The sequence below is a fragment of the Triticum dicoccoides genome, chromosome 1B (genome assembly GCF_002162155.2).
Source record: "Triticum dicoccoides isolate Atlit2015 ecotype Zavitan chromosome 1B, WEW_v2.0, whole genome shotgun sequence".
NCBI lineage: Eukaryota > Viridiplantae > Streptophyta > Magnoliopsida > Poales > Poaceae > Triticum > Triticum dicoccoides.
The window spans coordinates 582339829-582350928 of NC_041381.1; the positions used below are offsets into that span (position 1 = coordinate 582339829).

Here is an 11100-nt window from a genome sequence, read left to right on the forward strand (position 1 = left end):
TCAAACTCGGTGTAACGGTAGAGCACCAAGATCTCCTTGCCTTCTCCTTGTTCTTGGCTGGCAGCCGGGCGATCAGCCTGAGCCGGCGGCGGTACCACGACGGCGACGCCCAAGAAGCCGGCCGTGTTCCCTGAGATGACGGACCGCGGCGCCGGCCCGAGGAACCGGCCTTCGGGCACGTACTGGCCCCGTAGTAGCGGCGGCCCGCCCCTGACGCCGCTCGCCGCGGCCGCTACGCGCGGGTCGATCTTGATCGGCACCTCGACCTCGCCGTCGCTCTCCTCCTCGTCATAGCTCTCATCGCTGTCCCAAGACTTGCCGTCGTCGCTGTCGTAGGACTCCTCGTTCTCCTCGCCGCCGTCGTCGGCCTGATCTCCGGCCCCATGAACCGGCTCCTCATCCTCCTTGTCGCCCGCCAAAGCCAACGGCGACGGGAGCGCGAGAACGCAGCCTTGAGGCGGGACAGTCGTGCCGGTGGAGTCGCCGGGCTGCTTCATCGTCAACAAAGCCATCTCGTCCATCGATCGATCAGCGCCTTCGTCGGCCATGGCCGGGTTTATCGATCGGCCGATCGACAGCGGCGCGATGGAGCTTCTAGGTGGAGGTGGAGTTTGTTCTCGATGGAGCTTCTAGGTAGAACGTGTTGGCTTCGAACTCGGCCATGTTTGCCCCGCCTTTTTATCGGCTCCGTCCAATCCAAAACCAGTAGAATCAAAATATTTTGTGTTCGCGTTCGTTTCAAAATAGGAAAGAAACGCAGTCTCAGAAAAAAGAGGAAAGAAACGATTGTTGGAAAGCAATTGAAAAGAAACGCCTATTTTTGCTTTCAAAAAAAGAAAGAAATAATGGGGGGGAATCTAAAATTGCACGAAATTGGAAAGAATAAAAAAGCGCCTATTTTTGCTTTCAAAAAAAAAGAAACAAAGGAGAAGAACTAAAATTGCACGAAATGGAATGGAAAGAAAAAAAAACCGCCGTTGCCGGGGATCGAACCCGGGTCACCCGCGTGACAGGCGGGAATACTTACCACTATACTACAACGACTTACTTGTGATTGAATTCTTCACATGCATATCGAGCCAATAATTGCTCCCTTCCTGGTCCAGTGGGGTCTCCTGTGTGGTAATTCTAATCAACAGTGTTGGCTGCAACTTGCCATGAGAACCACGATGGGTAAAAAGATTTTTCTAAGCTTCTAACCGGTGTTGGCTCTTATAGGCAGTAAGCATCTTCCTGCTACATGCAGTTACAAGTTAGTACAACACCAAGTTCAAGCTTCCAGTTACAACATCTTTTCGTTGCATGGGTATAGATCAGAGGCATGCACACACATGGCACAACATCCGGTTACAAGTTACAACACCAAGTTCAAGCATCCCAGCCTCACGTGATCCGCACCGGAACAAAAGAGGAGAGGATGCGGATGTTTTCGTCCGTGCCAATCTCATCGGGTCATGTGATCGAGTTGGCGCAGATGGAGGTGGTCTTTGCCATTCCAACGCCAAGGGGTCATGGGGAGCCTTCACAGCTCGAAATCTACCATCGCTTGCAGCTACCTTTTCCACGCCAGGTCTGCCCTGATCCGGCTGTTTGCTGAGTTGTTGTGGAATGAGGATCTCTGGATCGGGTAACCCCTTGGCCGGCGTCAGCGGCGCTCCATGCGCTGCTCTCCTTCTTGAAGGCAACGTTGATGTTCAGTTCACCTCCCCCTCCTCCTCCTTCCCCTGCACCCGGGTGAAAGCCCACAATTTCGGTTGGGCAGCGGCGCCATGGCAACATCGTTACCTTCCTGAAGGTGCCGTTTTCGGTCTATGGCAAGGCGGTTAGGCTGTTGCATGCTTCGGGTGCTTCTTGTGGCGGCGTCTTCTTCATGTGGTGACTCTTCACCATGGATGACGGTTCCCTCTTGGCCGTCGTGCTCACCTTCATGTGGTCCTGTCTATTCGACGGATCGACGCCCATGGCCCGGGCAAGAGGGATAGTTGTTTCCTCTTCAGCGACTGACATGACGGTAGCTGTGAGATGGTGACCTTACTGTGATATATTTCCTCATGATGGCTACGTTGCTCCAATCATTGTTGTGTCTTCTTGGGACGGCCCTAGTCCATCGCTTGCGTCTACGACATGCTTCAATTCATGGGCGGCAACTTGTGTTCGTTGTTACTTGATAGGTTGGTCGCGTCCAATGCCATCCTCTCGCCTGGCGTTTCGAGCTTGCTCTCGGGGAGTAGTTCCTCTTTATCCTCGGTGCGACGTCACTCAAGCCTATGCATGAAGACTTGGCCCTCGTTGGTGGCGGCGGCTTTGAATCTTGTTGGCTTCGGGTGCAGTATGATCCTTTCCGGTGGCGTGATTCCCCTTAAGCATTTAGACCTTCAAGCTGTAATCTTTTTCTTCCCTGTTTTTCCTTTAGCTCCTTGTATCGGCCGTTGCGGGGTTGCATCCCTGCTTTCTTTACTTTCCTGTTGTATGACTTGTTTTCTTTGCAATTCTGGATGTTTGATGGCTTTGTTAATTTAAAGTCGGGTTATGCTTGAGCCCTACTCATGCTCGGGTTGTGCCTTTTCTCTAAACCAAAAGAGCCATCTGTACTGTTCAGGATCAGTGTAGCACCGAACGTGGATTTTGAAGCTCGGGCTTTCAAACACCTCTTATCTTTACTCCAATATTGCTTTGAGATCTGTGCTACACAACTAACTTACGACATGACATTTTCTCTCTTTTTTGTTTCTTCAAAACAACACATCATGCGAACTTCGAACTTTTCAGGACAACAAAACATTCTTACTACAATGTGGGAAAAAACTTTCAGATTTTTCCGTCCGACATAAATATACAAAATGAGATTTTTTTGAGTAACAAATATAATAGTTACTATATATGATTCACGCGAAAATCTGAAAGTTTTTCCCACATTGTAGTAAGAATGTTTTGTTGTCCTGTAAAGTTTGATGTTCATATGTTGTTCTATTTGGAAGAAACAAAAAGGACAAATGTACTTGCACAGATCGTGATGCAGAAATGGATGGCTAGATAAGGGGGTGTAAGAAAGCCTATGCTTCCTCAAATGTTAACCGTGTAGCACCTTAGTGGCAGGAAAAGGATATTGTTGAGGTAGTGTAAATTTTTTACAAGCATCTATGGACGATCCCCTTGTCGTGCCGCTGCATGCCCGGACTACCACTCTGAAGGGCTTAATATAATAGATTCTGCGAAACCGAGAGAGAATGCAAATCAGGTCCGCTTCCCGACTAAGAACCTCAGTAACAAGCTTATCTGCATTGGAGTACCTTTGGGGCTTTTCTAAGCTGCATCAGTGGTTGTTTGGGATGTATATGGCTCATGGATCCTACTAATACCTTGTGTGACCCTTTTAATAGGATGGTATTCCTAAATGACTCAAGTAGGTATCGAAAACAAAGCTTGAAGTCAAATAGATGTTGTTTGTTTTATCCTTTTGTGTATGTGGGTCTTCAATCACCTTTGCTTCACCTTAATGTGGGTCTCCTTCCATTTGTTAATTCTCATGAATAGTCGACTACCAAATTTAATCTTTTATTTGTTGCTTTTAGACTCCAGTGCAGAAATGTTAGTTCTCTACACATGCAAATAGGTGATGCATCCTCTACAATGAGTTACAACAAGCTAACAAGCTACACAATGCAACTAATTAAGCAAGTAATGACAACAAGTAAAGCTAGCGTTAGAGACAAGTGAAAGTGATGGATGAAAAGATGTAATCCAAAGCTCGCGCTCTTGGGTGAGTGACAATCTTCGTTGGAGAGGTGGGAAACAATGAATGTCTCACCTAACTCTCTGAGAACCTAGGTCAACAAATGCCCAAATTCCCTCTCACTAGTGGTAGCTCTTAGGGCGAGCTTCAAACCCTCACAAATGAGCCCGAGGCAAAATAACACAACTTGGATGCTCTCAAGGGACACCAAACCATCTAGGGTTCCCCACAAACCCCAAGAGTAACAAGATACGCGTAGGATCTTGTGGGAAATGAACTTGAACTTTGCTTTGGTGAAGTAGAAGATGGGTTCTTCTCTTGATTGCCCTAAAAGTATGGAAGTAAATAAGTAATGGATGGCTAGGGAGGGAGATCTCAAATTTTTTTGGTGTACAATAATGGTGAGGAAAGTGTGGGGCGCTACTAAAGATCCAAATAGCATTGATCGGACAAATAATATCATCACTGACAGGCTTTTGGCCCGTCGCCGACTGGTCGGTTACTGATGTATAACCAGTACTGACCGTAAGCCAGTCAGTGATAACAATACCATTCGCTTTTGCACATTTGCGCTTTATTATGTTTGGTTACCAGCGATGCAAATGAACTTGAGAAAAACATAGGAACACAATACACAAGCATAAATCATTCGTTTGCACACCAAGTACTTTGCTTTCATAACATAATTCACATATATATTTACACAATTCACAACCAACAAATAGAGCATACTAGTCAAAGCTACACAACTCTTGATACACATGTCATTGAATATATCATACTACTCTACTATTTATTCTACTATTTGAGCCTCTTAACAAACTAGAGAAATGACATATTTTCTCACCGCTCTTTATCATACTCCATAATCAAACCCCTTGGTCATCTTCTTGTGTCCAGTGCCAAATGTAATTCTGCACACAACAAAATTTGTCAACACAATTAACATATATTAGATATTCATTGCTTTATTTAATACACATGTACCCCTCCGTCCCATAATGTAAGACATTTTTGCAAGCTAACATAGTTTGCAAAAACATCTTACTTTATGAGAAACAGGAAGTGCTAGTTAAGAATGTCGTGCCAAAGTTCAATGTAATTAGATTACCCTCAAGGACTTTCTCGGCTTCTCCAAGAAGCAAGAGGTAATGCCATAAATGCATATTTGTTGTGTGTTTGGAGATAGTAGAATCTGCAAGACTTGATTTCGATCCTAAGAAATTATTTCCCTTGCATGATCCCGACACTTGAGATCTTCTGTTGTGCACACAACCCATATCTGAGGTGAGGATTCTAGAGTAGCTCGGGCCTACCCGTCGGACTTCCTCTTCTCTTCTTTAATTTTTGTGTAGTGCAACTAAAATATAAGGCAACTTCAATAGAAATATTTTTATTTATATTTAGTTGAGTTTTATTAGACATTGAATAGTAAAGCAACATGCATAGACCAAGTATGTCATTCACTTGAACCGTATTCCATTGTATATCCTCGCCGACCTTTTAATCATAATTAATGCCTAATGAGGTATTCAATTGTGTTTTGTACTATTTTATAACATATTCATCACTACATTGTCACCGAAATGAACTCTAGGCTTGCACTCATCGATATCATCAATGAGATTTCTGACTTATGAAGCAAAGAGATGACTGGTAAATTCATCATCAAGAAGATTATAAGAGCTTTGGATAGCAAGTATGACATCGCGTGCACATTGATTCAAATGATGCCAAACTAGAAAGATCACAAACCAACAAAATCATTGGAAGGATTATAGCTCCTGAGATATGTCACTTAGAAACAAAAAAGAGCTCCATCGCCAATCTAGTAGTGGTGCTTACAAAGATACAAGTGATGCTCCCAATGCCTCAACGAAAAAACTGAAGGAAATATCCAATGATGAGATAAGCCTTCTGGTTCGTAACTACCAAAGTTCTACAAGAACAAAGGCAAAGAGAGAAGTTACTCCAAGTCAAGATATGACGAGTCAAGATCTTCAAACCATAATCGCAATTGATAATTGTGGAAGACCCGAACATTTCTCAAATGAGTGCACGACTCCTCCCAAGAGAAAAAAATGACTCTCCTCAAAGGGGGGCAAGGAGTAAGGATTGTACATACGAACAGAGACCATCCCGGAGAAGTAAGGAAACGGATAAGAAGGACAAATACACCAAGAGATACTCAAGAAGAAGACCTCAAGCTCATATTGTTGAATGGGTATCTGGATATGACTCCGACAACAACTCTGAGAGAAGTTATCACTCCAACTCCGACTATAGTCAAGATGAAGGTGCTGCCGGACTTGCTCTAGTTTCTTCCAAGTCACGTGACTTATTTGAGTCACCAAATGAAGGAATTGGTAGATCCTACTAAACACTCTAAAGTTTCCTCATGAAACTCACCAACAAGATCATATAGAGCCTTTGAAATATCATGAGAAGCTATGCTTTGAGAAGATTAACTTGAAACAAGAGCATGATTAAAAGCTATCATTGACTATCTTCAAAAGAAGATTTCCTTTCACATTAACAACCTTCAAAAGAAGAGCTTTTAACATGCGAATGATGCAAACTACAAAGTAATGTCGTGTCATTTTTTGGGTGAAAATGTTGTAAATATTTTGATTACATGCAACAGTTAGGCAACTACAAGCAACAACGACCACTCGACCAGGGAAGGTTCAACACGTACAATACCTACAACGTGAAAGTGCGTTATATCGACTAGAGGGGGGTGAATAGGCGATTTTTATGAATTCTTCACTGAGGAATTTGCCGGTGAGGAAATTCCTTAGCGAAGAACTACTAGCAGCGGAATAAGTACTCAGAAGTAAGCATAACAGGATACAGACATAGTCATCATGATGAAATGAAGACAAGCACAGAGTACAGGAAGCGTAAACACATGATAACACAAGATGAAGACAAACAGACTGAAGAAATTGAACTGAGGAAATTGAGAAAGTCAAAGTCAAAGTCTTCAAACATAGATATGAACAATCACTCAACACAGTAATGAGGAAATGAAAGAGTTGAGGGATTAGAACCAGTAAGGTTGGTGAAGACAATGATTTGGTAGACCAGTTCCAACTGCTATCTCAGTTGTACGTCTGGTTGGAGCGGCTGAGTATTTAAACTCGAGGACACACAGTCCCGGACACCCAGTCGCTGAGCATGCAGCTCAGGACACCAAGTCCTCACCGTATTCTCCTTGAACTAATGTCACACAGACCTCGTCCAATTACTCGTGGTAAGTCTTCAGGCGACTTCCAAACCTTCACAAACTCGGTCACTCGGCGATCCACAATTCCTCTTGGATGCTCTAGACCATGACGCCTAACCGTCTGGAAGAAGCACAGTCTTCAAAGGTAACAAGCGTCGGATCCACGCAGGATCAATCTCTTCAATGATGCTCAATCACTTTGGGTTTGTAGGTGTTTGGGTTTGGGGTTCTTCCTCACTCGATGGTTTTCGCTCACAGTCCTTGGAGGATGGGTTGCTCTCAAATGACAAGTGTCAGTTTCTCTCGGAGCAGCCAACCAGCTAGTGGTTGTAGGGGGCGGCTATTTATAGCCTAGGGAGCAGCCCGACATGATAAGACATAAATGCCCTGATATGACCGTTAGGTGGATAAGATATTTTGGGACAGCTGGCGCGCAGCACAGCAACCACTACAAGAAATATGTCAACTTGTGACCACCACTATTGGTCACTGAAAGGTCACAAATTTCCATTTGCGACCTTTTTGTGACCAAAAACAGAAGGTCAAAAGCTGGCTGTCATAAACTGACTATAGCGACCTTTCTTCTGGAATGGTCGAAGACGTTTACGACCAAAATATTCCTACTGTGGTGTTTTGGTCACTAGCAACCTCCCCAAGCCACGTAGGCATCCAGCGTGGCAAGCTGATGTGGCACAAGATTCAGTGCGGTCCAATTCGGTTTTCTACATGGGCCTAGCCCAACAATTCGGCCTTTTTACTGTATATTTTCTCTATTAATTTTCTCTAGCTACATGGGCCTGGCCCAACAATTTGGCCTTTTTATTTTCTAGGCATGGCCTTTTGCGGCCCATTTCATTTTTATTTTCAAGGGTTTTTTGTGGTCAAGTTTTTAGATGGGTCCCAATTGTCAGATTTTTCCTGGCAGTGGATCCACATCGCTTTTTAAGCAGTATATATCAAACAGAAAGAAGAAAAGAATATGAAAATCTTCAAATAACAACCAAAATAGGTTTATTACAATATATTCTGTACAGAACAGAACATGTGAAACTCCATACACTCGTTCACATCATAACAACCAGTTTAACCTACAAATATTGCATGCCCAGGAACTTAAAACTTCACGTACATAACCATACAATATTCCACACAATCACAAATATTGCGATTGAAAAATAAAACGCTCTGCCAAGTTAATTAAAGCTAGCTACTCTTGGATTGGTGTAGCATCCGTCTTCTCTGCTTCTGCTGCAGTCTCCTGTTAAACAGAATAACAACAAATCGAGTTAATAAACAAGCTTGAAGCACTGTCGGAAACAAAAGCATAAAAACAAACTAATGTCTCACGTATAATCATAGGATAAATCTGTGTTGAAGCACTGTGTTTAGATATATTTTAATTAATTTCAAATGTGTAATGTAAGGTGTTGTGGATCAATGTATAAGAACAGCAGTTTGTAAATAACAGGAACAACTTGGTATTACACACAAAGCACTATACAGATTTTAGCTTTTCTATCCAAGTACAAATAGCAAAATGGAACATAGGCAGGTTGATTATATTTGACAGAGCTAGCACATAGATACAAAATAATAATGTTTGATACAGAAATTAGTAATATGGGAATCAGTAAAGTCCTCTCTTAGTGTTATGGGGATTAAGAGCATGCACACGAAAAGCTAATTGGCAAAAAAACTTGCTGGTCTTATACAGCTCAGTTATATATGCACGACTCACAGCTCATGACATGATACTAAGAGAGAACATCATAGAGACTCAAGCAGATCCTAATATAAAGCTACTCAGACCATAACTTTCACATCATAGGGACACAATAGTGTATTACAACACTGTCCAGATATAAAAACTAAGTAACTAGCAAGCAATCAGATTGAGAACAAATCAGTTGGGGTTCTTAACTTTTAGTATGCAGTATGATGTTTGTTGTTCCAATGTCTGCAGCAGTGGAGAACTTGACACCCTCCTTGGTGACAGAGACAATAACTGCAACGCACACAAGCCGCCGTCAGACTGGTAGAAACTGGTATTCAGCATATTTCTTTTACAGGAAACAAAGATGACAAGTGTAGCAGATTTCTTTTATAGGAAATTGGTATTCAGCATACTAGTGTCGCCGATGCTGCTGAGATCTTTGCAGATCCTCTTCGGCCTCCACCAATGCCAAAACTTCGGCCTCTTCTCGAACAGCAGGTTCACCACCTTGTCCTGCAACCACACACCAATGCAACCCAGTCAGATCACACGCGCCAGGACCGAGAGATTCCAAGCAGGTGTTATTTCTGCCATTTATTAATTACACATGCAACAACAACATGGACATGATACCAATTACCTACCAAGACACAGAAAGTCATTCACTACAAACAATAAACAGAAAATACAGCAGAGAGAGTGTCTCTTTCACCAGATGTGGTGGTCGCTGCTGGAATTACATAGTTCAATACAGACAAGGCAGCTTAATACAAGATAAGATAAAAAATAAGCCACATATTTTCTGCTAGCAAACAATAGGTTGAAACCAAGTCATGGCACCACCTATTCCTGCTCAAATAGAGTAGTATGTCATGGGACAGTGACTTATCAATAATAGCATTTCAGGAAAACAGGAGGTTTACATGATAGTATGTAATGGGACAGTGACCTATCAATCACGTAACACAGTCCAACAGAAACATCTCTATTTTCCCCTAAACTAAACCAAGATAGTATATATTGCAGATAAAACAAACCTATAGCAGCCATGGTACTAAGAAGAGCAGTAGGTCAGCCTCCTACACACCCAACCTACAACAGTTGCGGCTACACCCAGACTACATCAGCAGTTCTACCAATAGCAACAGATCGAGTCAATTGTCTCACCCACAGCAGCTCACCAGGAGCAAAGTTGAGGAGGACCGGGGAACGAGCAGCTGGATGCAGGTCATGGGCGTGGTCGGGGAAGGACGCAGGTCGTCCGAGGATCCCGTCGACGCTGTCGCTGTCTTGGTTGCTGGAGAGCTGTGGTCGTGGCTATCTCCACATTCCTGTATCGAGCCTGCAGCCATCATACATACATTCAGTTTATTCAGCATAATCCTACTGTCATTAGTACTTGAGCTTCAACCTGAGCCAAGTAAATTAATTAGTTCAACCACCAGACAAGGGTTTGATGCATTCATTCAGCCAGAACAGAATAGGAAATGGAGATATGCTTGTTAAGGCAGGTCAACCTGGGCCTAGTAGTAAGTAAACAACCAACATACAAGGTGTTGATTCAGCCGGTGTAGACTATGAAACGGAAATGGAGTACTACTTGTTAAGGCAAGTCAACCTTGAAAAATATAAGTCATCGGCGCTCACCGGCGCACGTACATCAGTCAAGACAAGTCACATGTTGGCCCACAAAGCCTATGTTTAACAATCCTGGTGAAATACTATCAAGGGAAGAAAAACTGTAGGTAAATGGAACACATGAGGCTTCGTTCTTTACACGGACGCTGACAAAAGCACATACGCATGAACAACATTCAGAGTGCGCTAACGAACTAGGAGTACTTAATAAAGACAATGCAATCTTTCATGTCTAAGTCTAAGTTCTTTACACGTACGCTGACAAAGAAAACATTCAGAGTGCGCTAATGAACGAGGAGTGCTCGACTTGGACGCTTCCATCAAATGGTCAAAACAAGGAACGAACGCGAGCATGCGCAATCCAAGGGTTATACCTCGGGTGCCGTCGGGGAAGGCCTTGGCGACGCTCTTGGGCGTCCTGCGCAGCCCCTCTCGGCGGTCGTCATCGCCGATCCCCACCAGCAGCGCGCGCACCGTCAGCTCCATGGTGTCCCCCGGTGCCTTCCCGCCGCCGAGCTCCACCAGAAGATCCTCCTCCTCGTCATTGTCGCACACGCACGCGGCGACAGTGGCGAGGTGGGCCTCCTCGAGCGCTCCCATGGCGGCAAACGGTGTCCTCCACGCGCGCCCTCCTAGTGCTGGATCTGGCCGCTGGTGCTGGATCTGGCTGCTGCTGGATCTCGCCATGGCTGTGCGGTGCGGCTATGTTTAGGGCGCGAGCGAGGAGGGTCCGACCACGGCCGTGGGAGAGGAGGGGAGGGGAGAGGTCGCCGGTGGCCGGGGTTG

At 44.3% G+C, this 11100-nt stretch overlaps 1 non-coding gene across 1 annotated transcript; it reads right to left on the minus strand.

Moving 5' to 3' along the window:
- Window positions 1-972: 972 nt before the first annotated feature.
- TRNAD-GUC lies at window positions 973-1044 on the minus strand. Its single transcript has one exon. It is a non-coding gene; the product is annotated as a tRNA-Asp (tRNA).
- Between the last annotated feature and the right edge of the window lie 10056 nt (window positions 1045-11100).